The sequence below is a fragment of the Chiloscyllium punctatum genome, chromosome 21 (genome assembly GCF_047496795.1).
Source record: "Chiloscyllium punctatum isolate Juve2018m chromosome 21, sChiPun1.3, whole genome shotgun sequence".
NCBI classification, from domain to species: domain Eukaryota; kingdom Metazoa; phylum Chordata; class Chondrichthyes; order Orectolobiformes; family Hemiscylliidae; genus Chiloscyllium; species Chiloscyllium punctatum.
The window spans coordinates 15,035,782-15,062,615 of record NC_092759.1 but is presented as its reverse complement, the minus strand read 5'-3'; the positions used below and the strand labels follow the sequence as shown (position 1 = coordinate 15,062,615).

At 53.3% G+C, this 26,834-nt stretch overlaps 34 non-coding genes across 34 annotated transcripts; all 34 read right to left on the bottom strand.

Moving 5' to 3' along the window:
• Nucleotides 1–508: 508 nt before the first annotated feature.
• On the bottom strand, nucleotides 509–580 carry trnaq-uug (transfer RNA glutamine (anticodon UUG)). Its single transcript has one exon. It is a non-coding gene; the product is annotated as a tRNA-Gln (tRNA).
• Nucleotides 581–842: 262 nt separating this feature from the next.
• trnaq-cug (transfer RNA glutamine (anticodon CUG)) lies at nucleotides 843–914 on the bottom strand. Its single transcript has one exon. It is a non-coding gene; the product is annotated as a tRNA-Gln (tRNA).
• Nucleotides 915–2,098: 1,184 nt separating this feature from the next.
• Nucleotides 2,099–2,170, bottom strand: trnaq-uug (transfer RNA glutamine (anticodon UUG)). The gene has a single exon. It is a non-coding gene; the product is annotated as a tRNA-Gln (tRNA).
• Nucleotides 2,171–2,432: 262 nt separating this feature from the next.
• On the bottom strand, nucleotides 2,433–2,504 carry trnaq-cug (transfer RNA glutamine (anticodon CUG)). Its single transcript has one exon. It is a non-coding gene; the product is annotated as a tRNA-Gln (tRNA).
• A 1,184-nt stretch (nucleotides 2,505–3,688) lies between these two features.
• Nucleotides 3,689–3,760, bottom strand: trnaq-uug (transfer RNA glutamine (anticodon UUG)). Its single transcript has one exon. It is a non-coding gene; the product is annotated as a tRNA-Gln (tRNA).
• Nucleotides 3,761–4,022: 262 nt separating this feature from the next.
• trnaq-cug (transfer RNA glutamine (anticodon CUG)) lies at nucleotides 4,023–4,094 on the bottom strand. The gene has a single exon. It is a non-coding gene; the product is annotated as a tRNA-Gln (tRNA).
• A 1,184-nt stretch (nucleotides 4,095–5,278) lies between these two features.
• trnaq-uug (transfer RNA glutamine (anticodon UUG)) lies at nucleotides 5,279–5,350 on the bottom strand. Its single transcript has one exon. It is a non-coding gene; the product is annotated as a tRNA-Gln (tRNA).
• Nucleotides 5,351–5,612: 262 nt separating this feature from the next.
• Nucleotides 5,613–5,684, bottom strand: trnaq-cug (transfer RNA glutamine (anticodon CUG)). Its single transcript has one exon. It is a non-coding gene; the product is annotated as a tRNA-Gln (tRNA).
• Nucleotides 5,685–6,868: 1,184 nt separating this feature from the next.
• Nucleotides 6,869–6,940, bottom strand: trnaq-uug (transfer RNA glutamine (anticodon UUG)). Its single transcript has one exon. It is a non-coding gene; the product is annotated as a tRNA-Gln (tRNA).
• Nucleotides 6,941–7,202: 262 nt separating this feature from the next.
• Nucleotides 7,203–7,274, bottom strand: trnaq-cug (transfer RNA glutamine (anticodon CUG)). Its single transcript has one exon. It is a non-coding gene; the product is annotated as a tRNA-Gln (tRNA).
• Nucleotides 7,275–8,458: 1,184 nt separating this feature from the next.
• On the bottom strand, nucleotides 8,459–8,530 carry trnaq-uug (transfer RNA glutamine (anticodon UUG)). The gene has a single exon. It is a non-coding gene; the product is annotated as a tRNA-Gln (tRNA).
• A 262-nt stretch (nucleotides 8,531–8,792) lies between these two features.
• Nucleotides 8,793–8,864, bottom strand: trnaq-cug (transfer RNA glutamine (anticodon CUG)). The gene has a single exon. It is a non-coding gene; the product is annotated as a tRNA-Gln (tRNA).
• Nucleotides 8,865–10,048: 1,184 nt separating this feature from the next.
• trnaq-uug (transfer RNA glutamine (anticodon UUG)) lies at nucleotides 10,049–10,120 on the bottom strand. The gene has a single exon. It is a non-coding gene; the product is annotated as a tRNA-Gln (tRNA).
• Nucleotides 10,121–10,382: 262 nt separating this feature from the next.
• Nucleotides 10,383–10,454, bottom strand: trnaq-cug (transfer RNA glutamine (anticodon CUG)). Its single transcript has one exon. It is a non-coding gene; the product is annotated as a tRNA-Gln (tRNA).
• Nucleotides 10,455–11,638: 1,184 nt separating this feature from the next.
• Nucleotides 11,639–11,710, bottom strand: trnaq-uug (transfer RNA glutamine (anticodon UUG)). The gene has a single exon. It is a non-coding gene; the product is annotated as a tRNA-Gln (tRNA).
• A 262-nt stretch (nucleotides 11,711–11,972) lies between these two features.
• On the bottom strand, nucleotides 11,973–12,044 carry trnaq-cug (transfer RNA glutamine (anticodon CUG)). Its single transcript has one exon. It is a non-coding gene; the product is annotated as a tRNA-Gln (tRNA).
• Nucleotides 12,045–13,228: 1,184 nt separating this feature from the next.
• trnaq-uug (transfer RNA glutamine (anticodon UUG)) lies at nucleotides 13,229–13,300 on the bottom strand. The gene has a single exon. It is a non-coding gene; the product is annotated as a tRNA-Gln (tRNA).
• A 262-nt stretch (nucleotides 13,301–13,562) lies between these two features.
• On the bottom strand, nucleotides 13,563–13,634 carry trnaq-cug (transfer RNA glutamine (anticodon CUG)). The gene has a single exon. It is a non-coding gene; the product is annotated as a tRNA-Gln (tRNA).
• Nucleotides 13,635–14,818: 1,184 nt separating this feature from the next.
• Nucleotides 14,819–14,890, bottom strand: trnaq-uug (transfer RNA glutamine (anticodon UUG)). Its single transcript has one exon. It is a non-coding gene; the product is annotated as a tRNA-Gln (tRNA).
• Nucleotides 14,891–15,152: 262 nt separating this feature from the next.
• Nucleotides 15,153–15,224, bottom strand: trnaq-cug (transfer RNA glutamine (anticodon CUG)). The gene has a single exon. It is a non-coding gene; the product is annotated as a tRNA-Gln (tRNA).
• Nucleotides 15,225–16,408: 1,184 nt separating this feature from the next.
• trnaq-uug (transfer RNA glutamine (anticodon UUG)) lies at nucleotides 16,409–16,480 on the bottom strand. The gene has a single exon. It is a non-coding gene; the product is annotated as a tRNA-Gln (tRNA).
• Nucleotides 16,481–16,742: 262 nt separating this feature from the next.
• Nucleotides 16,743–16,814, bottom strand: trnaq-cug (transfer RNA glutamine (anticodon CUG)). Its single transcript has one exon. It is a non-coding gene; the product is annotated as a tRNA-Gln (tRNA).
• A 1,184-nt stretch (nucleotides 16,815–17,998) lies between these two features.
• Nucleotides 17,999–18,070, bottom strand: trnaq-uug (transfer RNA glutamine (anticodon UUG)). The gene has a single exon. It is a non-coding gene; the product is annotated as a tRNA-Gln (tRNA).
• Nucleotides 18,071–18,332: 262 nt separating this feature from the next.
• Nucleotides 18,333–18,404, bottom strand: trnaq-cug (transfer RNA glutamine (anticodon CUG)). The gene has a single exon. It is a non-coding gene; the product is annotated as a tRNA-Gln (tRNA).
• Nucleotides 18,405–19,588: 1,184 nt separating this feature from the next.
• Nucleotides 19,589–19,660, bottom strand: trnaq-uug (transfer RNA glutamine (anticodon UUG)). The gene has a single exon. It is a non-coding gene; the product is annotated as a tRNA-Gln (tRNA).
• Nucleotides 19,661–19,922: 262 nt separating this feature from the next.
• Nucleotides 19,923–19,994, bottom strand: trnaq-cug (transfer RNA glutamine (anticodon CUG)). The gene has a single exon. It is a non-coding gene; the product is annotated as a tRNA-Gln (tRNA).
• A 1,184-nt stretch (nucleotides 19,995–21,178) lies between these two features.
• Nucleotides 21,179–21,250, bottom strand: trnaq-uug (transfer RNA glutamine (anticodon UUG)). The gene has a single exon. It is a non-coding gene; the product is annotated as a tRNA-Gln (tRNA).
• A 262-nt stretch (nucleotides 21,251–21,512) lies between these two features.
• trnaq-cug (transfer RNA glutamine (anticodon CUG)) lies at nucleotides 21,513–21,584 on the bottom strand. Its single transcript has one exon. It is a non-coding gene; the product is annotated as a tRNA-Gln (tRNA).
• Nucleotides 21,585–22,768: 1,184 nt separating this feature from the next.
• On the bottom strand, nucleotides 22,769–22,840 carry trnaq-uug (transfer RNA glutamine (anticodon UUG)). The gene has a single exon. It is a non-coding gene; the product is annotated as a tRNA-Gln (tRNA).
• A 262-nt stretch (nucleotides 22,841–23,102) lies between these two features.
• trnaq-cug (transfer RNA glutamine (anticodon CUG)) lies at nucleotides 23,103–23,174 on the bottom strand. Its single transcript has one exon. It is a non-coding gene; the product is annotated as a tRNA-Gln (tRNA).
• Nucleotides 23,175–24,358: 1,184 nt separating this feature from the next.
• trnaq-uug (transfer RNA glutamine (anticodon UUG)) lies at nucleotides 24,359–24,430 on the bottom strand. The gene has a single exon. It is a non-coding gene; the product is annotated as a tRNA-Gln (tRNA).
• Nucleotides 24,431–24,692: 262 nt separating this feature from the next.
• On the bottom strand, nucleotides 24,693–24,764 carry trnaq-cug (transfer RNA glutamine (anticodon CUG)). Its single transcript has one exon. It is a non-coding gene; the product is annotated as a tRNA-Gln (tRNA).
• Nucleotides 24,765–25,948: 1,184 nt separating this feature from the next.
• On the bottom strand, nucleotides 25,949–26,020 carry trnaq-uug (transfer RNA glutamine (anticodon UUG)). The gene has a single exon. It is a non-coding gene; the product is annotated as a tRNA-Gln (tRNA).
• A 262-nt stretch (nucleotides 26,021–26,282) lies between these two features.
• trnaq-cug (transfer RNA glutamine (anticodon CUG)) lies at nucleotides 26,283–26,354 on the bottom strand. Its single transcript has one exon. It is a non-coding gene; the product is annotated as a tRNA-Gln (tRNA).
• Nucleotides 26,355–26,834: the final 480 nt, after the last annotated feature.

Here is a 26,834-nt window from a genome sequence, read left to right as displayed (position 1 = left end):
GTTACCGTTTTGTAGTGATTGAAACTGGGATTTGAGGTTCCTGGTTTCCCTGAAAACTGGTTGAACGGTAGGGCTCGGGGCCTGGCTTTGCCGCTCCTCTCCCTGGTAAAATTGCTGTTTCTCTGTGTCCAGCTGTTCCTGTGAATTGTTGAATCAAATTAAAGAAAAGAGCACCTGTCCAGCATGCGCCTCATTTCAATTCCTGTCACCTTTTCACCAGCTGTCTGTGGAACACAGAGAGGAGCTCCAAAAACAACACCGCTTGACTGCAGCTTGTCTCTTAATGCTGTGTCCTTCGAAGAAAACACATCCGTGGTTCAGGAGAGAGCAAAAGCAGGCACCGGTGGCGAGCTTAAGACGCCACCTCGGGATTGGCATCATCCCGTTCTGGCAGAAATGCGATGAGATCTGACTCCAAGGTGCTAAAAGGGCTGCTCTTACAATTGGCCCGTAGGCAGATTTCACTGGCGCGTCCCACATTAAACAAGGGCCGGGACGAAGCAAGTCAAGGTTCCGCCGAGATTCGAACTCGGATCGCTGGATCCAAAGTCCAGAGTGCTAGCCATTACACCACGGAACCAGCAGTGCTGCCGCCTCAGGCAGGCCTGAGCTTTCCTGCATTCACACTTGCAGCAACGCTCTCAGAATCTGGTCTCTCGCTGCTGCGTCCTTGGCAGGGAATACTTGCGTGGTACAGGGCAGAGCAAAAGCAGCTCGCGCGCTCGACGCAGGAGCATCGCAAACACTGTCGCAAGGGGAAAACCAGCCCACTTCCATCATGGGTGTGGAATTTGTGAAATCAACAGTTCTGTCGAAGACAATCGCTCACGCTGCCAGAAAGAAGGCTCCACCGAGATTTGAACTCGGATCGCTGGATTCAGAATCCAGAGTGCTCACCATTACACCATGGAACCCTGAGACAGCAGGGTCTGCCGAACCACTGCTCAAGGATGTTTGCCTCCTTCGTCAAGCGTGGAAACAACAACGACAAGGATCACAATGGCGACTGTGGATCTGCTGATCCAGCAGCTCGTGCACTCGGTCTTTCGCAAGTGCAACCACGCTGTCTCGGCCTGCTGCCCTGTAAGGCCGGTCGCCCTCGCCTCCGAAATCCACTTTGCCGAAGTTTTCGAAAGCAGCTCGGGCCGTGCCAGATATGCCGACCTGTCCGCGAAACCTAGTTTCTCAGCGGGAGCAGGGCTGCTGTCGGCCATGAACAACTCTGAGCCGGGCTACTGCTCGCTAATCTCTCTCACTGGCAAACTTTCAAGCTGCTGGACAATCGCCTCGCCAGCATTTCACTTTGGCTTCAGCTTTCTCACCTCACAGTTAGCCTTCCTTCTGCTAAGTACAGCTGTAGGACAAGTCGCACATCTGCAGTACAGCTGCCTATTCAAACAGCACCGCTGCTGTTTCTCTCCCTTACCGGCGGCCATCGCTGTGTCAGCGCTGCGATGAGCAATGCTTTTAAGCAAAGTGAGATCTCAGACGGACTGTGTTCAAGAGCACGTGTCCCTGGCTTTCCGGGAGTCTGCATTGTATGCACTGTTTTTGATGTCGTTGGACTGCCTTGTACGTACATATGTCATTGTTACCGTTTTGTAGTGATTGAAACTGGGATTTGAGGTTCCTGGTTTCCCTGAAAACTGGTTGAACGGTAGGGCTCGGGGCCTGGCTTTGCCGCTCCTCTCCCTGGTAAAATTGCTGTTTCTCTGTGTCCAGCTGTTCCTGTGAATTGTTGAATCAAATTAAAGAAAAGAGCACCTGTCCAGCATGCGCCTCATTTCAATTCCTGTCACCTTTTCACCAGCTGTCTGTGGAACACAGAGAGGAGCTCCAAAAACAACACCGCTTGACTGCAGCTTGTCTCTTAATGCTGTGTCCTTCGAAGAAAACACATCCGTGGTTCAGGAGAGAGCAAAAGCAGGCACCGGTGGCGAGCTTAAGACGCCACCTCGGGATTGGCATCATCCCGTTCTGGCAGAAATGCTATGAGATCTGACTCCAAGGTGCTAAAAGGGCTGCTCTTACAATTGGCCCGTAGGCAGATTTCACTGGCGCGTCCCACATTAAACAAGGGCCGGGACGAAGCAAGTCAAGGTTCCGCCGAGATTCGAACTCGGATCGCTGGATTCAAAGTCCAGAGTGCTAGCCATTACACCACAGAACCAGCAGTGCTGCCGCCTCAGGCAGGCCTGAGCTTTCCTGCATTCACACTTGCAGCAACGCTCTCAGAATCTGGTCTCTCGCTGCTGCGTCCTTGGCAGGGAATACTTGCGTGGTACAGGGCAGAGCAAAAGCAGCTCGCGCGCTCGACGCAGGAGCATCGCAAACACTGTCGTAAGGGGAAAACCAGCCCACTTCCATCATGGGTGTGGAATTTGTGAAATCAACAGTTCTGTCGAAGACAATCGCTCACGCTGCCAGAAAGAAGGCTCCACCGAGATTTGAACTCGGATCGCTGGATTCAGAATCCAGAGTGCTCACCATTACACCATGGAACCCTGAGACAGAAGGGGCTGCCGAACCACTGCTCAAGGATGTTTGTCTCCTTCGTCAAGCGTGGAAACAACAACGACAAGGATCACAATGGCGACTGTGGATCTGCTGATCCAGCAGCTCGTGCACTCGGTCTTTCGCAAGTGCAACCACGCTGTCTCGGCCTGCTGCCCTGTAAGGCCGGTCGCCCTCGCCTCCGAAATCCACTTTGCCGAAGTTTTCGAAAGCAGCTCGGGCCGTGCCAGATATGCCGACCTGTCCGCGAAACCTAGTTTCTCAGCGGGAGCAGGGCTGCTGTCGGCCATGAACAACTCTGAGCCGGGCTACTGCTCGCTAATCTCTCTCACTGGCAAACTTTCAAGCTGCTGGACAATCGCCTCGCCAGCATTTCACTTTGGCTTCAGCTTTCTCACCTCACAGTTAGCCTTCCTTCTGCTAAGTACAGCTGTAGGACAAGTCGCACATCTGCAGTACAGCTGCCTATTCAAACAGCACCGCTGCTGTTTCTCTCCCTTACCGGCGGCCATCGCTGTGTCAGCGCTGCGATGAGCAATGCTTTTAAGCAAAGTGAGATCTCAGACGGACTGTGTTCAAGAGCACGTGTCCCTGGCTTTCCGGGAGTCTGCATTGTATGCACTGTTTTTGATGTCGTTGGACTGCCTTGTACGTACAAATGTCATTGTTACCGTTTTGTAGTGATTGAAACTGGGATTTGAGGTTCCTGGTTTCCCTGAAAACTGGTTGAACGGTAGGGCTCGGGGCCTGGCTTTGCCGCTCCTCTCCCTGGTAAAATTGCTGTTTCTCTGTGTCCAGCTGTTCCTGTGAATTGTTGAATCAAATTAAAGAAAAGAGCACCTGTCCAGCATGCGCCTCATTTCAATTCCTGTCACCTTTTCACCAGCTGTCTGTGGAACACAGAGAGGAGCTCCAAAAACAACACCGCTTGACTGCAGCTTGTCTCTTAATGCTGTGTCCTTCGAAGAAAACACATCCGTGGTTCAGGAGAGAGCAAAAGCAGGCACCGGTGGCGAGCTTAAGACGCCACCTCGGGATTGGCATCATCCCGTTCTGGCAGAAATGCGATGAGATCTGACTCCAAGGTGCTAAAAGGGCTGCTCTTACAATTGGCCCGTAGGCAGATTTCACTGGCGCGTCCCACATTAAACAAGGGCCGGGACGAAGCAAGTCAAGGTTCCGCCGAGATTCGAACTCGGATCGCTGGATTCAAAGTCCAGAGTGCTAGCCATTACACCACGGAACCAGCAGTGCTGCCGCCTCAGGCAGGCCTGAGCTTTCCTGCATTCACACTTGCAGCAACGCTCTCAGAATCTGGTCTCTCGCTGCTGCGTCCTTGGCAGGGAATACTTGCGTGGTACAGGGCAGAGCAAAAGCAGCGAGCGCGCTCGACGCAGGAGCATCGCAAACACTGTCGCAAGGGGAAAACCAGCCCACTTCCATCATGGGTGTGGAATTTGTGAAATCAACAGTTCTGTCGAAGACAATCGCTCACGCTGCCAGAAAGATGGCTCCACCGAGATTTGAACTCGGATCGCTGGATTCAGAGTCCAGAGTGCTCACCGTTACACCATGGAACCCTGAGACAGCAGGGGCTGCCGAACCACTGCTCAAGGATGTTTGCCTCCTTCGTCAAGCGTGGAAACAACAACGACAAGGATCACAATGGCGACTGTGGATCTGCTGATCCAGCAGCTCGTGCACTCGGTCTTTCGCAAGTGCAACCACGCTGTCTCGGCCTGCTGCCCTGTAAGGCCGGTCGCCCTCGCCTCCGAAATCCACTTTGCCGAAGTTTTCGAAAGCAGCTCGGGCCGTGCCAGATATGCCGACCTGTCCGCGAAACATAGTTTCTCAGCGGGAGCAGGGCTGCTGTCGGCCATGAACAACTCTGAGCCGGGCTACTGCTCGCTAATCTCTCTCACTGGCAAACTTTCAAGCTGCTGGACAATCGCCTCGCCAGCATTTCACTTTGGCTTCAGCTTTCTCACCTCACAGTTAGCCTTCCTTCTGCTAAGTACAGCTGTAGGACAAGTCGCACATCTGCAGTACAGCTGCCTATTCAAACAGCACCGCTGCTGTTTCTCTCCCTTACCGGCGGCCATCGCTGTGTCAGCGCTGCGATGAGCAATGCTTTTAAGCAAAGTGAGATCTCAGACGGACTGTGTTCAAGAGCACGTGTCCCTGGCTTTCCGGGAGTCTGCATTGTATGCACTGTTTTTGATGTCGTTGGACTGCCTTGTACGTACAAATGTCATTGTTACCGTTTTGTAGTGATTGAAACTGGGATTTGAGGTTCCTGGTTTCCCTGAAAACTGGTTGAACGGTAGGGCTCGGGGCCTGGCTTTGCCGCTCCTCTCCCTGGTAAAATTGCTGTTTCTCTGTGTCCAGCTGTTCCTGTGAATTGTTGAATCAAATTAAAGAAAAGAGCACCTGTCCAGCATGCGCCTCATTTCAATTCCTGTCACCTTTTCACCAGCTGTCTGTGGAACACAGAGAGGATCTCCAAAAACAACACCGCTTGACTGCAGCTTGTCTCTTAATGATGTGTCCTTCGAAGAAAACACATCCGTGGTTCAGGAGAGAGCAAAAGCAGGCACCGGTGGCGAGCTTAAGACGCCACCTCGGGATTGGCATCATCCCGTTCTGGCAGAAATGCGATGAGATCTGACTCCAAGGTGCTAAAAGGGCTGCTCTTACAATTGGCCCGTAGGCAGATTTCACTGGCGCGTCCCACATTAAACAAGGGCCGGGACGAAGCAAGTCAAGGTTCCGCCGAGATTCGAACTCGGATCGCTGGATCCAAAGTCCAGAGTGCTAGCCATTACACCACGGAACCAGCAGTGCTGCCGCCTCAGGCAGGCCTGAGCTTTCCTGCATTCACACTTGCAGCAACGCTCTCAGAATCTGGTCTCTCGCTGCTGCGTCCTTGGCAGGGAATACTTGCGTGGTACAGGGCAGAGCAAAAGCAGCGAGCGCGCTCGACGCAGGAGCATCGCAAACACTGTCGCAAGGGGAAAACCAGCCCACTTCCATCATGGGTGTGGAATTTGTGAAATCAACAGTTCTGTCGAAGACAATCGCTCACGCTGCCAGAAAGAAGGCTCCACCGAGATTTGAACTCGGATCGCTGGATTCAGAGTCCAGAGTGCTCACCGTTACACCATGGAACCCTGAGACAGCAGGGGCTGCCGAACCACTGCTCAAGGATGTTTGCCTCCTTCGTCAAGCGTGGAAACAACAACGACAAGGATCACAATGGCGACTGTGGATCTGCTGATCCAGCAGCTCGTGCACTCGGTCTTTCGCAAGTGCAACCACGCTGTCTCGGCCTGCTGCCCTGTAAGGCCGGTCGCCCTCGCCTCCGAAATCCACTTTGCCGAAGTTTTCGAAAGCAGCTCGGGCCGTGCCAGATATGCCGACCTGTCCGCGAAACCTAGTTTCTCAGCGGGAGCAGGGCTGCTGTCGGCCATGAACAACTCTGAGCCGGGCTACTGCTCGCTAATCTCTCTCACTGGCAAACTTTCAAGCTGCTGGACAATCGCCTCGCCAGCATTTCACTTTGGCTTCAGCTTTCTCACCTCACAGTTAGCCTTCCTTCTGCTAAGTACAGCTGTAGGACAAGTCGCACATCTGCAGTACAGCTGCCTATTCAAACAGCACCGCTGCTGTTTCTCTCCCTTACCGGCGGCCATCGCTGTGTCAGCGCTGCGATGAGCAATGCTTTTAAGCAAAGTGAGATCTCAGACGGACTGTGTTCAAGAGCACGTGTCCCTGGCTTTCCGGGAGTCTGCATTGTATGCACTGTTTTTGATGTCGTTGGACTGCCTTGTACGTACAAATGTCATTGTTACCGTTTTGTAGTGATTGAAACTGGGATTTGAGGTTCCTGGTTTCCCTGAAAACTGGTTGAACGGTAGGGCTCGGGGCCTGGCTTTGCCGCTCCTCTCCCTGGTAAAATTGCTGTTTCTCTGTGTCCAGCTGTTCCTGTGAATTGTTGAATCAAATTAAAGAAAAGAGCACCTGTCCAGCATGCGCCTCATTTCAATTCCTGTCACCTTTTCACCAGCTGTCTGTGGAACACAGAGAGGAGCTCCAAAAACAACACCGCTTGACTGCAGCTTGTCTCTTAATGCTGTGTCCTTCGAAGAAAACACATCCGTGGTTCAGGAGAGAGCAAAAGCAGGCACCGGTGGCGAGCTTAAGACGCCACCTCGGGATTGGCATCATCCCGTTCTGGCAGAAATGCGATGAGATCTGACTCCAAGGTGCTAAAAGGGCTGCTCTTACAATTGGCCCGTAGGCAGATTTCACTGGCGCGTCCCACATTAAACAAGGGCCGGGACGAAGCAAGTCAAGGTTCCGCCGAGATTCGAACTCGGATCGCTGGATCCAAAGTCCAGAGTGCTAGCCATTACACCACGGAAGCAGCAGTGCTGCCGCCTCAGGCAGGCCTGAGCTTTCCTGCATTCACACTTGCAGCAACGCTCTCAGAATCTGGTCTCTCGCTGCTGCGTCCTTGGCAGGGAATACTTGCGTGGTACAGGGCAGAGCAAAAGCAGCTCGCGCGCTCGACGCAGGAGCATCGCAAACACTGTCGCAAGGGGAAAACCAGCCCACTTCCATCATGGGTGTGGAATTTGTGAAATCAACAGTTCTGTCGAAGACAATCGCTCACGCTGCCAGAAAGAAGGCTCCACTGAGATTTGAACTCGGATCGCTGGATTCAGAGTCCAGAGTGCTCACCGTTACACCATGGAACCCTGAGACAGCAGGGGCTGCCGAACCACTGCTCAAGGATGTTTGCCTCCTTCGTCAAGCGTGGAAACAACAACGACAAGGATCACAATGGCGACTGTGGATCTGCTGATCCAGCAGCTCGTGCACTCGGTCTTTCGCAAGTGCAACCACGCTGTCTCGGCCTGCTGCCCTGTAAGGCCGGTCGCCCTCGCCTCCGAAATCCACTTTGCCGAAGTTTTCGAAAGCAGCTCGGGCCGTGCCAGATATGCCGACCTGTCCGCGAAACCTAGTTTCTCAGCGGGAGCAGGGCTGCTGTCGGCCATGAACAACTCTGAGCCGGGCTACTGCTCGCTAATCTCTCTCACTGGCAAACTTTCAAGCTGCTGGACAATCGCCTCGCCAGCATTTCACTTTGGCTTCAGCTTTCTCACCTCACAGTTAGCCTTCCTTCTGCTAAGTACAGCTGTAGGACAAGTCGCACATCTGCAGTACAGCTGCCTATTCAAACAGCACCGCTGCTGTTTCTCTCCCTTACCGGCGGCCATCGCTGTGTCAGCGCTGCGATGAGCAATGCTTTTAAGCAAAGTGAGATCTCAGACGGACTGTGTTCAAGAGCACGTGTCCCTGGCTTTCCGGGAGTCTGCATTGTATGCACTGTTTTTGATGTCGTTGGACTGCCTTGTACGTACAAATGTCATTGTTACCGTTTTGTAGTGATTGAAACTGGGATTTGAGGTTCCTGGTTTCCCTGAAAACTGGTTGAATGGTAGGGCTCGGGGCCTGGCTTTGCCGCTCCTCTCCCTGGTAAAATTGCTGTTTCTCTGTGTCCAGCTGTTCCTGTGAATTGTTGAATCAAATTAAAGAAAAGAGCACCTGTCCAGCATGCGCCTCATTTCAATTCCTGTCACCTTTTCACCAGCTGTCTGTGGAACACAGAGAGGAGCTCCAAAAACAACACCGCTTGACTGCAGCTTGTCTCTTAATGCTGTGTCCTTCGAAGAAAACACATCCGTGGTTCAGGAGAGAGCAAAAGCAGGCACCGGTGGCGAGCTTAAGACGCCACCTCGGGATTGGCATCATCCCGTTCTGGCAGAAATGCGATGAGATCTGACTCCAAGGTGCTAAAAGGGCTGCTCTTACAATTGGCCCGTAGGCAGATTTCACTGGCGCGTCCCACATTAAACAAGGGCCGGGACGAAGCAAGTCAAGGTTCCGCCGAGATTCGAACTCGGATCGCTGGATTCAAAGTCCAGAGTGCTAGCCATTACACCACGGAACCAGCAGTGCTGCCGCCTCAGGCAGGCCTGAGCTTTCCTGCATTCACACTTGCAGCAACGCTCTCAGAATCTGGTCTCTCGCTGCTGCGTCCTTGGCAGGGAATACTTGCGTGGTACAGGGCAGAGCAAAAGCAGCGAGCGCGCTCGACGCAGGAGCATCGCAAACACTGTCGCAAGGGGAAAACCAGCCCACTTCCATCATGGGTGTGGAATTTGTGAAATCAACAGTTCTGTCGAAGACAATCGCTCACGCTGCCAGAAAGATGGCTCCACCGAGATTTGAACTCGGATCGCTGGATTCAGAGTCCAGAGTGCTCACCGTTACACCATGGAACCCTGAGACAGCAGGGGCTGCCGAACCACTGCTCAAGGATGTTTGCCTCCTTCGTCAAGCGTGGAAACAACAACGACAAGGATCACAATGGCGACTGTGGATCTGCTGATCCAGCAGCTCGTGCACTCGGTCTTTCGCAAGTGCAACCACGCTGTCTCGGCCTGCTGCCCTGTAAGGCCGGTCGCCCTCGCCTCCGAAATCCACTTTGCCGAAGTTTTCGAAAGCAGCTCGGGCCGTGCCAGATATGCCGACCTGTCCGCGAAACCTAGTTTCTCAGCGGGAGCAGGGCTGCTGTCGGCCATGAACAACTCTGAGCCGGGCTACTGCTCGCTAATCTCTCTCACTGGCAAACTTTCAAGCTGCTGGACAATCGCCTCGCCAGCATTTCACTTTGGCTTCAGCTTTCTCACCTCACAGTTAGCCTTCCTTCTGCTAAGTACAGCTGTAGGACAAGTCGCACATCTGCAGTACAGCTGCCTATTCAAACAGCACCGCTGCTGTTTCTCTCCCTTACCGGCGGCCATCGCTGTGTCAGCGCTGCGATGAGCAATGCTTTTAAGCAAAGTGAGATCTCAGACGGACTGTGTTCAAGAGCACGTGTCCCTGGCTTTCCGGGAGTCTGCATTGTATGCACTGTTTTTGATGTCGTTGGACTGCCTTGTACGTACAAATGTCATTGTTACCGTTTTGTAGTGATTGAAACTGGGATTTGAGGTTCCTGGTTTCCCTGAAAACTGGTTGAACGGTAGGGCTCGGGGCCTGGCTTTGCCGCTCCTCTCCCTGGTAAAATTGCTGTTTCTCTGTGTCCAGCTGTTCCTGTGAATTGTTGAATCAAATTAAAGAAAAGAGCACCTGTCCAGCATGCGCCTCATTTCAATTCCTGTCACCTTTTCACCAGCTGTCTGTGGAACACAGAGAGGATCTCCAAAAACAACACCGCTTGACTGCAGCTTGTCTCTTAATGATGTGTCCTTCGAAGAAAACACATCCGTGGTTCAGGAGAGAGCAAAAGCAGGCACCGGTGGCGAGCTTAAGACGCCACCTCGGGATTGGCATCATCCCGTTCTGGCAGAAATGCGATGAGATCTGACTCCAAGGTGCTAAAAGGGCTGCTCTTACAATTGGCCCGTAGGCAGATTTCACTGGCGCGTCCCACATTAAACAAGGGCCGGGACGAAGCAAGTCAAGGTTCCGCCGAGATTCGAACTCGGATCGCTGGATCCAAAGTCCAGAGTGCTAGCCATTACACCACGGAACCAGCAGTGCTGCCGCCTCAGGCAGGCCTGAGCTTTCCTGCATTCACACTTGCAGCAACGCTCTCAGAATCTGGTCTCTCGCTGCTGCGTCCTTGGCAGGGAATACTTGCGTGGTACAGGGCAGAGCAAAAGCAGCGAGCGCGCTCGACGCAGGAGCATCGCAAACACTGTCGCAAGGGGAAAACCAGCCCACTTCCATCATGGGTGTGGAATTTGTGAAATCAACAGTTCTGTCGAAGACAATCGCTCACGCTGCCAGAAAGAAGGCTCCACCGAGATTTGAACTCGGATCGCTGGATTCAGAGTCCAGAGTGCTCACCGTTACACCATGGAACCCTGAGACAGCAGGGGCTGCCGAACCACTGCTCAAGGATGTTTGCCTCCTTCGTCAAGCGTGGAAACAACAACGACAAGGATCACAATGGCGACTGTGGATCTGCTGATCCAGCAGCTCGTGCACTCGGTCTTTCGCAAGTGCAACCACGCTGTCTCGGCCTGCTGCCCTGTAAGGCCGGTCGCCCTCGCCTCCGAAATCCACTTTGCCGAAGTTTTCGAAAGCAGCTCGGGCCGTGCCAGATATGCCGACCTGTCCGCGAAACCTAGTTTCTCAGCGGGAGCAGGGCTGCTGTCGGCCATGAACAACTCTGAGCCGGGCTACTGCTCGCTAATCTCTCTCACTGGCAAACTTTCAAGCTGCTGGACAATCGCCTCGCCAGCATTTCACTTTGGCTTCAGCTTTCTCACCTCACAGTTAGCCTTCCTTCTGCTAAGTACAGCTGTAGGACAAGTCGCACATCTGCAGTACAGCTGCCTATTCAAACAGCACCGCTGCTGTTTCTCTCCCTTACCGGCGGCCATCGCTGTGTCAGCGCTGCGATGAGCAATGCTTTTAAGCAAAGTGAGATCTCAGACGGACTGTGTTCAAGAGCACGTGTCCCTGGCTTTCCGGGAGTCTGCATTGTATGCACTGTTTTTGATGTCGTTGGACTGCCTTGTACGTACAAATGTCATTGTTACCGTTTTGTAGTGATTGAAACTGGGATTTGAGGTTCCTGGTTTCCCTGAAAACTGGTTGAACGGTAGGGCTCGGGGCCTGGCTTTGCCGCTCCTCTCCCTGGTAAAATTGCTGTTTCTCTGTGTCCAGCTGTTCCTGTGAATTGTTGAATCAAATTAAAGAAAAGAGCACCTGTCCAGCATGCGCCTCATTTCAATTCCTGTCACCTTTTCACCAGCTGTCTGTGGAACACAGAGAGGAGCTCCAAAAACAACACCGCTTGACTGCAGCTTGTCTCTTAATGCTGTGTCCTTCGAAGAAAACACATCCGTGGTTCAGGAGAGAGCAAAAGCAGGCACCGGTGGCGAGCTTAAGACGCCACCTCGGGATTGGCATCATCCCGTTCTGGCAGAAATGCGATGAGATCTGACTCCAAGGTGCTAAAAGGGCTGCTCTTACAATTGGCCCGTAGGCAGATTTCACTGGCGCGTCCCACATTAAACAAGGGCCGGGACGAAGCAAGTCAAGGTTCCGCCGAGATTCGAACTCGGATCGCTGGATCCAAAGTCCAGAGTGCTAGCCATTACACCACGGAAGCAGCAGTGCTGCCGCCTCAGGCAGGCCTGAGCTTTCCTGCATTCACACTTGCAGCAACGCTCTCAGAATCTGGTCTCTCGCTGCTGCGTCCTTGGCAGGGAATACTTGCGTGGTACAGGGCAGAGCAAAAGCAGCTCGCGCGCTCGACGCAGGAGCATCGCAAACACTGTCGCAAGGGGAAAACCAGCCCACTTCCATCATGGGTGTGGAATTTGTGAAATCAACAGTTCTGTCGAAGACAATCGCTCACGCTGCCAGAAAGAAGGCTCCACCGAGATTTGAACTCGGATCGCTGGATTCAGAGTCCAGAGTGCTCACCATTACACCATGGAACCCTGAGACAGCAGGGGCTGCCGAACCACTGCTCAAGGATGTTTGCCTCCTTCGTCAAGCGTGGAAACAACAACGACAAGGATCACAATGGCGACTGTGGATCTGCTGATCCAGCAGCTCGTGCACTCGGTCTTTCGCAAGTGCAACCACGCTGTCTCGGCCTGCTGCCCTGTAAGGCCGGTCGCCCTCGCCTCCGAAATCCACTTTGCCGAAGTTTTCGAAAGCAGCTCGGGCCGTGCCAGATATGCCGACCTGTCCGCGAAACCTAGTTTCTCAGCGGGAGCAGGGCTGCTGTCGGCCATGAACAACTCTGAGCCGGGCTACTGCTCGCTAATCTCTCTCACTGGCAAACTTTCAAGCTGCTGGACAATCGCCTCGCCAGCATTTCACTTTGGCTTCAGCTTTCTCACCTCACAGTTAGCCTTCCTTCTGCTAAGTACAGCTGTAGGACAAGTCGCACATCTGCAGTACAGCTGCCTATTCAAACAGCACCGCTGCTGTTTCTCTCCCTTACCGGCGGCCATCGCTGTGTCAGCGCTGCGATGAGCAATGCTTTTAAGCAAAGTGAGATCTCAGACGGACTGTGTTCAAGAGCACGTGTCCCTGGCTTTCCGGGAGTCTGCATTGTATGCACTGTTTTTGATGTCGTTGGACTGCCTTGTACGTACAAATGTCATTGTTACCGTTTTGTAGTGATTGAAACTGGGATTTGAGGTTCCTGGTTTCCCTGAAAACTGGTTGAACGGTAGGGCTCGGGGCCTGGCTTTGCCGCTCCTCTCCCTGGTAAAATTGCTGTTTCTCTGTGTCCAGCTGTTCCTGTGAATTGTTGAATCAAATTAAAGAAAAGAGCACCTGTCCAGCATGCGCCTCATTTCAATTCCTGTCACCTTTTCACCAGCTGTCTGTGGAACACAGAGAGGAGCTCCAAAAACAACACCGCTTGACTGCAGCTTGTCTCTTAATGCTGTGTCCTTCGAAGAAAACACATCCGTGGTTCAGGAGAGAGCAAAAGCAGGCACCGGTGGCGAGCTTAAGACGCCACCTCGGGATTGGCATCATCCCGTTCTGGCAGAAATGCGATGAGATCTGACTCCAAGGTGCTAAAAGGGCTGCTCTTACAATTGGCCCGTAGGCAGATTTCACTGGCGCGTCCCACATTAAACAAGGGCCGGGACGAAGCAAGTCAAGGTTCCGCCGAGATTCGAACTCGGATCGCTGGATCCAAAGTCCAGAGTGCTAGCCATTACACCACGGAACCAGCAGTGCTGCCGCCTCAGGCAGGCCTGAGCTTTCCTGCATTCACACTTGCAGCAACGCTCTCAGAATCTGGTCTCTCGCTGCTGCGTCCTTGGCAGGGAATACTTGCGTGGTACAGGGCAGAGCAAAAGCAGCGAGCGCGCTCGACGCAGGAGCATCGCAAACACTGTCGCAAGGGGAAAACCAGCCCACTTCCATCATGGGTGTGGAATTTGTGAAATCAACAGTTCTGTCGAAGACAATCGCTCACGCTGCCAGAAAGAAGGCTCCACCGAGATTTGAACTCGGATCGCTGGATTCAGAGTCCAGAGTGCTCACCGTTACACCATGGAACCCTGAGACAGCAGGGGCTGCCGAACCACTGCTCAAGGATGTTTGCCTCCTTCGTCAAGCGTGGAAACAACAACGACAAGGATCACAATGGCGACTGTGGATCTGCTGATCCAGCAGCTCGTGCACTCGGTCTTTCGCAAGTGCAACCACGCTGTCTCGGCCTGCTGCCCTGTAAGGCCGGTCGCCCTCGCCTCCGAAATCCACTTTGCCGAAGTTTTCGAAAGCAGCTCGGGCCGTGCCAGATATGCCGACCTGTCCGCGAAACCTAGTTTCTCAGCGGGAGCAGGGCTGCTGTCGGCCATGAACAACTCTGAGCCGGGCTACTGCTCGCTAATCTCTCTCACTGGCAAACTTTCAAGCTGCTGGACAATCGCCTCGCCAGCATTTCACTTTGGCTTCAGCTTTCTCACCTCACAGTTAGCCTTCCTTCTGCTAAGTACAGCTGTAGGACAAGTCGCACATCTGCAGTACAGCTGCCTATTCAAACAGCACCGCTGCTGTTTCTCTCCCTTACCGGCGGCCATCGCTGTGTCAGCGCTGCGATGAGCAATGCTTTTAAGCAAAGTGAGATCTCAGACGGACTGTGTTCAAGAGCACGTGTCCCTGGCTTTCCGGGAGTCTGCATTGTATGCACTGTTTTTGATGTCGTTGGACTGCCTTGTACGTACAAATGTCATTGTTACCGTTTTGTAGTGATTGAAACTGGGATTTGAGGTTCCTGGTTTCCCTGAAAACTGGTTGAACGGTAGGGCTCAGGGCCTGGCTTTGCCGCTCCTCTCCCTGGTAAAATTGCTGTTTCTCTGTGTCCAGCTGTTCCTGTGAATTGTTGAATCAAATTAAAGAAAAGAGCACCTGTCCAGCATGCGCCTCATTTCAATTCCTGTCACCTTTTCACCAGCTGTCTGTGGAACACAGAGAGGAGCTCCAAAAACAACACCGCTTGACTGCAGCTTGTCTCTTAATGCTGTGTCCTTCGAAGAAAACACATCCGTGGTTCAGGAGAGAGCAAAAGCAGGCACCGGTGGCGAGCTTAAGACGCCACCTCGGGATTGGCATCATCCCGTTCTGGCAGAAATGCGATGAGATCTGACTCCAAGGTGCTAAAAGGGCTGCTCTTACAATTGGCCCGTAGGCAGATTTCACTGGCGCGTCCCACATTAAACAAGGGCCGGGACGAAGCAAGTCAAGGTTCCGCCGAGATTCGAACTCGGATCGCTGGATCCAAAGTCCAGAGTGCTAGCCATTACACCACGGAACCAGCAGTGCTGCCGCCTCAGGCAGGCCTGAGCTTTCCTGCATTCACACTTGCAGCAACGCTCTCAGAATCTGGTCTCTCGCTGCTGCGTCCTTGGCAGGGAATACTTGCGTGGTACAGGGCAGAGCAAAAGCAGCTCGCGCGCTCGACGCAGGAGCATCGCAAACACTGTCGCAAGGGGAAAACCAGCCCACTTCCATCATGGGTGTGGAATTTGTGAAATCAACAGTTCTGTCGAAGACAATCGCTCACGCTGCCAGAAAGAAGGCTCCACTGAGATTTGAACTCGGATCGCTGGATTCAGAGTCCAGAGTGCTCACCATTACACCATGGAACCCTGAGACAGCAGGGGCTGCCGAACCACTGCTCAAGGATGTTTGCCTCCTTCGTCAAGCGTGGAAACAACAACGACAAGGATCACAATGGCGACTGTGGATCTGCTGATCCAGCAGCTCGTGCACTCGGTCTTTCGCAAGTGCAACCACGCTGTCTCGGCCTGCTGCCCTGTAAGGCCGGTCGCCCTCGCCTCCGAAATCCACTTTGCCGAAGTTTTCGAAAGCAGCTCGGGCCGTGCCAGATATGCCGACCTGTCCGCGAAACCTAGTTTCTCAGCGGGAGCAGGGCTGCTGTCGGCCATGAACAACTCTGAGCCGGGCTACTGCTCGCTAATCTCTCTCACTGGCAAACTTTCAAGCTGCTGGACAATCGCCTCGCCAGCATTTCACTTTGGCTTCAGCTTTCTCACCTCACAGTTAGCCTTCCTTCTGCTAAGTACAGCTGTAGGACAAGTCGCACATCTGCAGTACAGCTGCCTATTCAAACAGCACCGCTGCTGTTTCTCTCCCTTACCGGCGGCCATCGCTGTGTCAGCGCTGCGATGAGCAATGCTTTTAAGCAAAGTGAGATCTCAGACGGACTGTGTTCAAGAGCACGTGTCCCTGGCTTTCCGGGAGTCTGCATTGTATGCACTGTTTTTGATGTCGTTGGACTGCCTTGTACGTACAAATGTCATTGTTACCGTTTTGTAGTGATTGAAACTGGGATTTGAGGTTCCTGGTTTCCCTGAAAACTGGTTGAACGGTAGGGCTCGGGGCCTGGCTTTGCCGCTCCTCTCCCTGGTAAAATTGCTGTTTCTCTGTGTCCAGCTGTTCCTGTGAATTGTTGAATCAAATTAAAGAAAAGAGCACCTGTCCAGCATGCGCCTCATTTCAATTCCTGTCACCTTTTCACCAGCTGTCTGTGGAACACAGAGAGGAGCTCCAAAAACAACACCGCTTGACTGCAGCTTGTCTCTTAATGCTGTGTCCTTCGAAGAAAACACATCCGTGGTTCAGGAGAGAGCAAAAGCAGGCACCGGTGGCGAGCTTAAGACGCCACCTCGGGATTGGCATCATCCCGTTCTGGCAGAAATGCGATGAGATCTGACTCCAAGGTGCTAAAAGGGCTGCTCTTACAATTGGCCCGTAGGCAGATTTCACTGGCGCGTCCCACATTAAACAAGGGCCGGGACGAAGCAAGTCAAGGTTCCGCCGAGATTCGAACTCGGATCGCTGGATCCAAAGTCCAGAGTGCTAGCCATTACACCACGGAACCAGCAGTGCTGCCGCCTCAGGCAGGCCTGAGCTTTCCTGCATTCACACTTGCAGCAACGCTCTCAGAATCTGGTCTCTCGCTGCTGCGTCCTTGGCAGGGAATACTTGCGTGGTACAGGGCAGAGCAAAAGCAGCTCGCGCGCTCGACGCAGGAGCATCGCAAACACTGTCGCAAGGGGAAAACCAGCCCACTTCCATCATGGGTGTGGAATTTGTGAAATCAACAGTTCTGTCGAAGACAATCGCTCACGCTGCCAGAAAGAAGGCTCCACCGAGATTTGAACTCGGATCGCTGGATTCAGAGTCCAGAGTGCTCACCATTACACCATGGAACCCTGAGACAGCAGGGGCTGCCGAACCACTGCTCAAGGATGTTTGCCTCCTTCGTCAAGCGTGGAAACAACAACGACAAGGATCACAATGGCGACTGTGGATCTGCTGATCCAGCAGCTCGTGCACTCGGTCTTTCGCAAGTGCAACCACGCTGTCTCGGCCTGCTGCCCTGTAAGGCCGGTCGCCCTCGCCTCCGAAATCCACTTTGCCGAAGTTTTCGAAAGCAGCTCGGGCCGTGCCAGATATGCCGACCTGTCCGCGAAACCTAGTTTCTCAGCGGGAGCAGGGCTGCTGTCGGCCATGAACAACTCTGAGCCGGGCTACTGCTCGCTAATCTCTCTCACTGGCAAACTTTCAAGCTGCTGGACAATCGCCTCGCCAGCATTTCACTTTGGCTTCAGCTTTCTCACCTCACAGTTAGCCTTCCTTCTGCTAAGTACAGCTGTAGGACAAGTCGCACATCTGCAGTACAGCTGCCTATTCAAACAGCACCGCTGCTGTTTCTCTCCCTTACCGGCGGCCATCGCTGTGTCAGCGCTGCGATGAGCAATGCTTTTAAGCAAAGTGAGATCTCAGACGGACTGTGTTCAAGAGCACGTGTCCCTGGCTTTCCGGGAGTCTGCATTGTATGCACTGTTTTTGATGTCGTTGGACTGCCTTGTACGTACAAATGTCATTGTTACCGTTTTGTAGTGATTGAAACTGGGATTTGAGGTTCCTGGTTTCCCTGAAAACTGGTTGAACGGTAGGGCTCGGGGCCTGGCTTTGCCGCTCCTCTCCCTGGTAAAATTGCTGTTTCTCTGTGTCCAGCTGTTCCTGTGAATTGTTGAATCAAATTAAAGAAAAGAGCACCTGTCCAGCATGCGCCTCATTTCAATTCCTGTCACCTTTTCACCAGCTGTCTGTGGAACACAGAGAGGAGCTCCAAAAACAACACCGCTTGACTGCAGCTTGTCTCTTAATGCTGTGTCCTTCGAAGAAAACACATCCGTGGTTCAGGAGAGAGCAAAAGCAGGCACCGGTGGCGAGCTTAAGACGCCACCTCGGGATTGGCATCATCCCGTTCTGGCAGAAATGCGATGAGATCTGACTCCAAGGTGCTAAAAGGGCTGCTCTTACAATTGGCCCGTAGGCAGATTTCACTGGCGCGTCCCACATTAAACAAGGGCCGGGACGAAGCAAGTCAAGGTTCCGCCGAGATTCGAACTCGGATCGCTGGATCCAAAGTCCAGAGTGCTAGCCATTACACCACGGAACCAGCAGTGCTGCCGCCTCAGGCAGGCCTGAGCTTTCCTGCATTCACACTTGCAGCAACGCTCTCAGAATCTGGTCTCTCGCTGCTGCGTCCTTGGCAGGGAATACTTGCGTGGTACAGGGCAGAGCAAAAGCAGCGAGCGCGCTCGACGCAGGAGCATCGCAAACACTGTCGCAAGGGGAAAACCAGCCCACTTCCATCATGGGTGTGGAATTTGTGAAATCAACAGTTCTGTCGAAGACAATCGCTCACGCTGCCAGAAAGAAGGCTCCACCGAGATTTGAACTCGGATCGCTGGATTCAGAGTCCAGAGTGCTCACCATTACACCATGGAACCCTGAGACAGCAGGGGCTGCCGAACCACTGCTCAAGGATGTTTGCCTCCTTCGTCAAGCGTGGAAACAACAACGACAAGGATCACAATGGCGACTGTGGATCTGCTGATCCAGCAGCTCGTGCACTCGGTCTTTCGCAAGTGCAACCACGCTGTCTCGGCCTGCTGCCCTGTAAGGCCGGTCGCCCTCGCCTCCGAAATCCACTTTGCCGAAGTTTTCGAAAGCAGCTCGGGCCGTGCCAGATATGCCGACCTGTCCGCGAAACCTAGTTTCTCAGCGGGAGCAGGGCTGCTGTCGGCCATGAACAACTCTGAGCCGGGCTACTGCTCGCTAATCTCTCTCACTGGCAAACTTTCAAGCTGCTGGACAATCGCCTCGCCAGCATTTCACTTTGGCTTCAGCTTTCTCACCTCACAGTTAGCCTTCCTTCTGCTAAGTACAGCTGTAGGACAAGTCGCACATCTGCAGTACAGCTGCCTATTCAAACAGCACCGCTGCTGTTTCTCTCCCTTACCGGCGGCCATCGCTGTGTCAGCGCTGCGATGAGCAATGCTTTTAAGCAAAGTGAGATCTCAGACGGACTGTGTTCAAGAGCACGTGTCCCTGGCTTTCCGGGAGTCTGCATTGTATGCACTGTTTTTGATGTCGTTGGACTGCCTTGTACGTACAAATGTCATTGTTACCGTTTTGTAGTGATTGAAACTGGGATTTGAGGTTCCTGGTTTCCCTGAAAACTGGTTGAACGGTAGGGCTCGGGGCCTGGCTTTGCCGCTCCTCTCCCTGGTAAAATTGCTGTTTCTCTGTGTCCAGCTGTTCCTGTGAATTGTTGAATCAAATTAAAGAAAAGAGCACCTGTCCAGCATGCGCCTCATTTCAATTCCTGTCACCTTTTCACCAGCTGTCTGTGGAACACAGAGAGGAGCTCCAAAAACAACACCGCTTGACTGCAGCTTGTCTCTTAATGCTGTGTCCTTCGAAGAAAACACATCCGTGGTTCAGGAGAGAGCAAAAGCAGGCACCGGTGGCGAGCTTAAGACGCCACCTCGGGATTGGCATCATCCCGTTCTGGCAGAAATGCGATGAGATCTGACTCCAAGGTGCTAAAAGGGCTGCTCTTACAATTGGCCCGTAGGCAGATTTCACTGGCGCGTCCCACATTAAACAAGGGCCGGGACGAAGCAAGTCAAGGTTCCGCCGAGATTCGAACTCGGATCGCTGGATCCAAAGTCCAGAGTGCTAGCCATTACACCACGGAACCAGCAGTGCTGCCGCCTCAGGCAGGCCTGAGCTTTCCTGCATTCACACTTGCAGCAACGCTCTCAGAATCTGGTCTCTCGCTGCTGCGTCCTTGGCAGGGAATACTTGCGTGGTACAGGGCAGAGCAAAAGCAGCGAGCGCGCTCGACGCAGGAGCATCGCAAACACTGTCGCAAGGGGAAAACCAGCCCACTTCCATCATGGGTGTGGAATTTGTGAAATCAACAGTTCTGTCGAAGACAATCGCTCACGCTGCCAGAAAGAAGGCTCCACCGAGATTTGAACTCGGATCGCTGGATTCAGAGTCCAGAGTGCTCACCATTACACCATGGAACCCTGAGACAGCAGGGGCTGCCGAACCACTGCTCAAGGATGTTTGCCTCCTTCGTCAAGCGTGGAAACAACAACGACAAGGATCACAATGGCGACTGTGGATCTGCTGATCCAGCAGCTCGTGCACTCGGTCTTTCGCAAGTGCAACCACGCTGTCTCGGCCTGCTGCCCTGTAAGGCCGGTCGCCCTCGCCTCCGAAATCCACTTTGCCGAAGTTTTCGAAAGCAGCTCGGGCCGTGCCAGATATGCCGACCTGTCCGCGAAACCTAGTTTCTCAGCGGGAGCAGGGCTGCTGTCGGCCATGAACAACTCTGAGCCGGGCTACTGCTCGCTAATCTCTCTCACTGGCAAACTTTCAAGCTGCTGGACAATCGCCTCGCCAGCATTTCACTTTGGCTTCAGCTTTCTCACCTCACAGTTAGCCTTCCTTCTGCTAAGTACAGCTGTAGGACAAGTCGCACATCTGCAGTACAGCTGCCTATTCAAACAGCACCGCTGCTGTTTCTCTCCCTTACCGGCGGCCATCGCTGTGTCAGCGCTGCGATGAGCAATGCTTTTAAGCAAAGTGAGATCTCAGACGGACTGTGTTCAAGAGCACGTGTCCCTGGCTTTCCGGGAGTCTGCATTGTATGCACTGTTTTTGATGTCGTTGGACTGCCTTGTACGTACAAATGTCATTGTTACCGTTTTGTAGTGATTGAAACTGGGATTTGAGGTTCCTGGTTTCCCTGAAAACTGGTTGAACGGTAGGGCTCGGGGCCTGGCTTTGCCGCTCCTCTCCCTGGTAAAATTGCTGTTTCTCTGTGTCCAGCTGTTCCTGTGAATTGTTGAATCAAATTAAAGAAAAGAGCACCTGTCCAGCATGCGCCTCATTTCAATTCCTGTCACCTTTTCACCAGCTGTCTGTGGAACACAGAGAGGAGCTCCAAAAACAACACCGCTTGACTGCAGCTTGTCTCTTAATGCTGTGTCCTTCGAAGAAAACACATCCGTGGTTCAGGAGAGAGCAAAAGCAGGCACCGGTGGCGAGCTTAAGACGCCACCTCGGGATTGGCATCATCCCGTTCTGGCAGAAATGCGATGAGATCTGACTCCAAGGTGCTAAAAGGGCTGCTCTTACAATTGGCCCGTAGGCAGATTTCACTGGCGCGTCCCACATTAAACAAGGGCCGGGACGAAGCAAGTCAAGGTTCCGCCGAGATTCGAACTCGGATCGCTGGATCCAAAGTCCAGAGTGCTAGCCATTACACCACGGAACCAGCAGTGCTGCCGCCTCAGGCAGGCCTGAGCTTTCCTGCATTCACACTTGCAGCAACGCTCTCAGAATCTGGTCTCTCGCTGCTGCGTCCTTGGCAGGGAATACTTGCGTGGTACAGGGCAGAGCAAAAGCAGCGAGCGCGCTCGACGCTGGAGCATCGCAAACACTGTCGCAAGGGGAAAACCAGCCCACTTCCATCATGGGTGTGGAATTTGTGAAATCAACAGTTCTGTCGAAGACAATCGCTCACGCTGCCAGAAAGAAGGCTCCACCGAGATTTGAACTCGGATCGCTGGATTCAGAGTCCAGAGTGCTCACCATTACACCATGGAACCCTGAGACAGCAGGGGCTGCCGAACCACTGCTCAAGGATGTTTGCCTCCTTCGTCAAGCGTGGAAACAACAACGACAAGGATCACAATGGCGACTGTGGATCTGCTGATCCAGCAGCTCGTGCACTCGGTCTTTCGCAAGTGCAACCACGCTGTCTCGGCCTGCTGCCCTGTAAGGCCGGTCGCCCTCGCCTCCGAAATCCACTTTGCCGAAGTTTTCGAAAGCAGCTCGGGCCGTGCCAGATATGCCGACCTGTCCGCGAAACCTAGTTTCTCAGCGGGAGCAGGGCTGCTGTCGGCCATGAACAACTCTGAGCCGGGCTACTGCTCGCTAATCTCTCTCACTGGCAAACTTTCAAGCTGCTGGACAATCGCCTCGCCAGCATTTCACTTTGGCTTCAGCTTTCTCACCTCACAGTTAGCCTTCCTTCTGCTAAGTACAGCTGTAGGACAAGTCGCACATCTGCAGTACAGCTGCCTATTCAAACAGCACCGCTGCTGTTTCTCTCCCTTACCGGCGGCCATCGCTGTGTCAGCGCTGCGATGAGCAATGCTTTTAAGCAAAGTGAGATCTCAGACGGACTGTGTTCAAGAGCACGTGTCCCTGGCTTTCCGGGAGTCTGCATTGTATGCACTGTTTTTGATGTCGTTGGACTGCCTTGTACGTACAAATGTCATTGTTACCGTTTTGTAGTGATTGAAACTGGGATTTGAGGTTCCTGGTTTCCCTGAAAACTGGTTGAACGGTAGGGCTCGGGGCCTGGCTTTGCCGCTCCTCTCCCTGGTAAAATTGCTGTTTCTCTGTGTCCAGCTGTTCCTGTGAATTGTTGAATCAAATTAAAGAAAAGAGCACCTGTCCAGCATGCGCCTCATTTCAATTCCTGTCACCTTTTCACCAGCTGTCTGTGGAACACAGAGAGGAGCTCCAAAAACAACACCGCTTGACTGCAGCTTGTCTCTTAATGCTGTGTCCTTCGAAGAAAACACATCCGTGGTTCAGGAGAGAGCAAAAGCAGGCACCGGTGGCGAGCTTAAGACGCCACCTCGGGATTGGCATCATCCCGTTCTGGCAGAAATGCGATGAGATCTGACTCCAAGGTGCTAAAAGGGCTGCTCTTACAATTGGCCCGTAGGCAGATTTCACTGGCGCGTCCCACATTAAACAAGGGCCGGGACGAAGCAAGTCAAGGTTCCGCCGAGATTCGAACTCGGATCGCTGGATCCAAAGTCCAGAGTGCTAGCCATTACACCACGGAACCAGCAGTGCTGCCGCCTCAGGCAGGCCTGAGCTTTCCTGCATTCACACTTGCAGCAACGCTCTCAGAATCTGGTCTCTCGCTGCTGCGTCCTTGGCAGGGAATACTTGCGTGGTACAGGGCAGAGCAAAAGCAGCGAGCGCGCTCGACGCTGGAGCATCGCAAACACTGTCGCAAGGGGAAAACCAGCCCACTTCCATCATGGGTGTGGAATTTGTGAAATCAACAGTTCTGTCGAAGACAATCGCTCACGCTGCCAGAAAGAAGGCTCCACCGAGATTTGAACTCGGATCGCTGGATTCAGAGTCCAGAGTGCTCACCATTACACCATGGAACCCTGAGACAGCAGGGGCTGCCGAACCACTGCTCAAGGATGTTTGCCTCCTTCGTCAAGCGTGGAAACAACAACGACAAGGATCACAATGGCGACTGTGGATCTGCTGATCCAGCAGCTCGTGCACTCGGTCTTTCGCAAGTGCAACCACGCTGTCTCGGCCTGCTGCCCTGTAAGGCCGGTCGCCCTCGCCTCCGAAATCCACTTTGCCGAAGTTTTCGAAAGCAGCTCGGGCCGTGCCAGATATGCCGACCTGTCCGCGAAACCTAGTTTCTCAGCGGGAGCAGGGCTGCTGTCGGCCATGAACAACTCTGAGCCGGGCTACTGCTCGCTAATCTCTCTCACTGGCAAACTTTCAAGCTGCTGGACAATCGCCTCGCCAGCATTTCACTTTGGCTTCAGCTTTCTCACCTCACAGTTAGCCTTCCTTCTGCTAAGTACAGCTGTAGGACAAGTCGCACATCTGCAGTACAGCTGCCTATTCAAACAGCACCGCTGCTGTTTCTCTCCCTTACCGGCGGCCATCGCTGTGTCAGCGCTGCGATGAGCAATGCTTTTAAGCAAAGTGAGATCTCAGACGGACTGTGTTCAAGAGCACGTGTCCCTGGCTTTCCGGGAGTCTGCATTGTATGCACTGTTTTTGATGTCGTTGGACTGCCTTGTACGTACAAATGTCATTGTTACCGTTTTGTAGTGATTGAAACTGGGATTTGAGGTTCCTGGTTTCCCTGAAAACTGGTTGAACGGTAGGGCTCGGGGCCTGGCTTTGCCGCTCCTCTCCCTGGTAAAATTGCTGTTTCTCTGTGTCCAGCTGTTCCTGTGAATTGTTGAATCAAATTAAAGAAAAGAGCACCTGTCCAGCATGCGCCTCATTTCAATTCCTGTCACCTTTTCACCAGCTGTCTGTGGAACACAGAGAGGAGCTCCAAAAACAACACCGCTTGACTGCAGCTTGTCTCTTAATGCTGTGTCCTTCGAAGAAAACACATCCGTGGTTCAGGAGAGAGCAAAAGCAGGCACCGGTGGCGAGCTTAAGACGCCACCTCGGGATTGGCATCATCCCGTTCTGGCAGAAATGCGATGAGATCTGACTCCAAGGTGCTAAAAGGGCTGCTCTTACAATTGGCCCGTAGGCAGATTTCACTGGCGCGTCCCACATTAAACAAGGGCCGGGACGAAGCAAGTCAAGGTTCCGCCGAGATTCGAACTCGGATCGCTGGATCCAAAGTCCAGAGTGCTAGCCATTACACCACGGAACCAGCAGTGCTGCCGCCTCAGGCAGGCCTGAGCTTTCCTGCATTCACACTTGCAGCAACGCTCTCAGAATCTGGTCTCTCGCTGCTGCGTCCTTGGCAGGGAATACTTGCGTGGTACAGGGCAGAGCAAAAGCAGCTCGCGCGCTCGACGCAGGAGCATCGCAAACACTGTCGCAAGGGGAAAACCAGCCCACTTCCATCATGGGTGTGGAATTTGTGAAATCAACAGTTCTGTCGAAGACAATCGATCACGCTGCCAGAAAGAAGGCTCCACCGAGATTTGAACTCGGATCGCTGGATTCAGAGTCCAGAGTGCTCACCATTACACCATGGAACCCTGAGACAGCAGGGGCTGCCGAACCACTGCTCAAGGATGTTTGCCTCCTTCGTCAAGCGTGGAAACAACAACGACAAGGATCACAATGGCGACTGTGGATCTGCTGATCCAGCAGCTCGTGCACTCGGTCTTTCGCAAGTGCAACCACGCTGTCTCGGCCTGCTGCCCTGTAAGGCCGGTCGCCCTCGCCTCCGAAATCCACTTTGCCGAAGTTTTCGAAAGCAGCTCGGGCCGTGCCAGATATGCCGACCTGTCCGCGAAACCTAGTTTCTCAGCGGGAGCAGGGCTGCTGTCGGCCATGAACAACTCTGAGCCGGGCTACTGCTCGCTAATCTCTCTCACTGGCAAACTTTCAAGCTGCTGGACAATCGCCTCGCCAGCATTTCACTTTGGCTTCAGCTTTCTCACCTCACAGTTAGCCTTCCTTCTGCTAAGTACAGCTGTAGGACAAGTCGCACATCTGCAGTACAGCTGCCTATTCAAACAGCACCGCTGCTGTTTCTCTCCCTTACCGGCGGCCATCGCTGTGTCAGCGCTGCGATGAGCAATGCTTTTAAGCAAAGTGAGATCTCAGACGGACTGTGTTCAAGAGCACGTGTCCCTGGCTTTCCGGGAGTCTGCATTGTATGCACTGTTTTTGATGTCGTTGGACTGCCTTGTACGTACAAATGTCATTGTTACCGTTTTGTAGTGATTGAAACTGGGATTTGAGGTTCCTGGTTTCCCTGAAAACTGGTTGAACGGTAGGGCTCGGGGCCTGGCTTTGCCGCTCCTCTCCCTGGTAAAATTGCTGTTTCTCTGTGTCCAGCTGTTCCTGTGAATTGTTGAATCAAATTAAAGAAAAGAGCACCTGTCCAGCATGCGCCTCATTTCAATTCCTGTCACCTTTTCACCAGCTGTCTGTGGAACACAGAGAGGAGCTCCAAAAACAACACCGCTTGACTGCAGCTTGTCTCTTAATGCTGTGTCCTTCGAAGAAAACACATCCGTGGTTCAGGAGAGAGCAAAAGCAGGCACCGGTGGCGAGCTTAAGACGCCACCTCGGGATTGGCATCATCCCGTTCTGGCAGAAATGCGATGAGATCTGACTCCAAGGTGCTAAAAGGGCTGCTTTTACAATTGGCCCGTAGGGGGATTTCACTGGCGCGTCCCACATTAAACAAGGGCCGGGACGAAGCAAGTCAAGGTTCCGCCGAGATTCGAACTCGGATCGCTGGATTCAAAGTCCAGAGTGCTAGCCATTACACCACGGAACCAGCAGTGCTGCCGCCTCAGGCAGGTCTGAGCTTTCCTGCATTCACACTTGCAGCAACGCTCTCAGAATCTGGTCTCTCGCTGCTGCGTCCTTGGCAGGGAATACTTGCGTGGTACAGGGCAGAGCAAAAGCAGCTCGCGCGCTCGACGCAGGAGCATCGCAAACACTGTCGCAAGGGGAAAACCAGCCCACTTCCATCATGGGTGTGGAATTTGTGAAATCAACAGTTCTGTCGAAGACAATCGCTCACGCTGCCAGAAAGAAGGCTCCACCGAGATTTGAACACGGATCGCTGGATTCAGAGTCCAGAGTGCTCACCATTACACCATGGAACCCTGAGACAGCAGGGGCTGCCGAACCACTGCTCAAGGATGTTTGCCTCCTTCGTCAAGCGTGGAAACAACAACGACAAGGATCACAATGGCGACTGTGGATCTGCTGATCCAGCAGCTCGTGCACTCGGTCTTTCGCAAGTGCAACCACGCTGTCTCGGCCTGCTGCCCTGTAAGGCCGGTCGCCCTCGCCTCCGAAATCCACTTTGCCGAAGTTTTCGAAAGCAGCTCGGGCCGTGCCAGATATGCCGACCTGTCCGCGAAACCTAGTTTCTCAGCGGGAGCAGGGCTGCTGTCGGCCATGAACAACTCTGAGCCGGGCTACTGCTCGCTAATCTCTCTCACTGGCAAACTTTCAAGCTGCTGGACAATCGCCTCGCCAGCATTTCACTTTGGCTTCAGCTTTCTCACCTCACAGTTAGCCTTCCTTCTGCTAAGTACAGCTGTAGGACAAGTCGCACATCTGCAGTACAGCTGCCTATT